Source organism: Thermobia domestica, chromosome 13 (assembly GCF_964235325.1).
Source record: "Thermobia domestica chromosome 13, izTheDome1.hap1.1, whole genome shotgun sequence".
NCBI classification, from domain to species: Eukaryota; Metazoa; Arthropoda; class Insecta; order Zygentoma; family Lepismatidae; genus Thermobia; species Thermobia domestica.
This window is the reverse complement of record NC_137466.1, coordinates 208,002,957-208,005,385: the sequence shown is the minus strand read 5'-3', so window position 1 is coordinate 208,005,385 and position 2,429 is coordinate 208,002,957.

Below are 2,429 nucleotides of genomic sequence, written 5' to 3'. Positions count from 1 at the left end.
GATGTGTACACAGCAGGGTATTATATATATATATACAATGTTAACCACAATAGGAAAACGTAATCAGGATATGGTTGTATTTTTGAAAGAAAAAGAGGGCAGGGACAGTAATGATATTAAAGGATTTGGGTGTTTCAATTTGATAATAAAGGGTCCCACATTCGCTTTTTGGTTTTTCCATGCAGGAATGAATAAAAAAGAAAAGAAAACTTTGACAATATTACAGCAATCTTTATATTATTATTATTTTGTTATATCTTTATTGTCATATTGTGAGGGAAGAAAGAACTTTTTTTTTCATAGATAAGAGGAATTATTATGTCGGTTTCACAATGCGTTGCTGTGGTTATTGCACCCTGTATAGTGAACAAACTAAAGCTATGAACAAAGAAAAAAAAAGTTGTTTGTTGTTATACGGCACAATAAACTTTCAATACCGTGTGTGTTGCAGGGCAACAGATGGGATCAAAGGACCTAGATTCCGTGCTGGGAAATAGATATAAACCCCACCCTTTGAAAAGGAAGGAAAAGTGACACAAGGTGTTTTCCCCTTGCGTAGTTTCTGCTAACAAAGCACTATTTCATTTTATATACTTTTCCTGTATTTTGCTGAAAATCAAAATAAAAGTAACTTTGTTTTGTATTCTATATAGATTGCATGCCTGCGAAACAATACCAGAAAAAGATGATTTTGAACTGCAGGCTAGGGCAATTGCTTTGATCGAGGTAATGGTTTTATATTTTAATAACGAAGTTACAGCTCTTAATCAGGCATTTTGTCCAATAGCATAATTTAGGATACAATGACGTCATTTGGGGGCTTCGTGAGAGGGACAATTGGCCCCCTGAGTTTGATATATGTATGTATGCATGTTTATACTGCATATTAAACAATGCGGCAATATAATAATAGGACCAAATGTGCACCCAGAATATGTTTTGTTGAGAGAGGTCCAATATTACAAGCCACTAGCCACTATATGTATGTAGTGTTCAACGGGTATTACTCTGCACCCTAAAAGAAGATAAGTAATTGTAAAATACTTCCACCTTTATTTGCAGAAAAAAATGATAGAATTAGAATGTATTTATAAGAGAAAGAGTACAGATGAAATGTAAAATCAAATTTTCATGCTACATCAATCATTCTCCTTTTAAACAAGTGTAATTTTCATGCTACATCAATCATTCCCCTTTTAAACAAGTGTAATTTTATTGAGAAAATGTAGAAATGAATGTTGAGTTAGGAAGTTGATCTTCTCTTTAGAGGGGCGGGACCCGACCTGATGGACCTTTCTGGGTGCGCTCCCTGAAAAGGGGACCTATACTTACTTGTCAGGCCAGTTTTTAACATTAACAACACCCTGGTCACAAAGTATCACACCGTAATATGAAAAGTTTTGATTCAGGAAGATTTTTTCCCCCTAAGGCTTCAGCGGACAGACTATTTTACTGAATTTTTCCACTTATGTTCAATGAGATACAGTAACGGTTTTGTGATTTCCTTTAAAATGTAATCCGGATCTCCTGAAGAATGGAGAGACTGGAGAAAGAGTCCGCAATAGGGAAAGAATCCATTGGAGAGAATTTTATACTGTCTTTTCCTGAACAGTGTATTTACTTTAGAAGCTCTTGAAGAGTGATGCACGCGCAGTGACGACACTAGAGAAAGGCAAGGAAGTCGAATACCCTCTCCCTGGTAACACTGTCAGTCCCAGACTGCTTTCCCCCAATGTACAGGCAGTGGCGGATCTAGAAAGTAAAAACGGGGGGCCAACCAGAACCCAGACTATGATAGGTATATCATGAGTTTACAATAAACTTTCAAAAACCATATAAATAATAGCTTATATGTCACTCTAAAAAACTGGAGAGGCTTAGCCCCCCGTTCCCAGGCTAGATACGCCATTGTGTGTAGGTGTGCAAAAATAACTGCCCCTTCACTTGAGTCCCCTCAAGAAATTAAAGCTGGCAGCGTTACTGTGTACGAATAACTCTGTTGTGCAAAATATATGTTTCGTTTGTTGCTCGAACTTTGACGAAGCATAACTTGGTTTTCAGCATTTGAAATCTATATTTCCCACTATTAGATTTCTAAATATAACTTGATTTTAATTCTTATTTTTGTGTCTGCGTTTCGAATTTCAGACTCTATCAAGAATTTTAGGAAAATGATCCAAAAATGCATCAGAAGATTGCAATCTGCCAACAATTAGTTTTTGCATCAAGTGCCACAAAATTTTTGAACAGTTTCTAAATTGAATTTTCGTATTTTCTATGCAATGAGCACATGCCACTGAGTTAAGTGATAGTTTGAAATGAAATGAAATGAAATCTTTGAGTTTTACGTCCCACGCTTATGCCGGTTAGGCTAAAGTAGACGGTGATTATGAGAAATGAACGAAATGGTGGAATGAAGAAAAAATGAA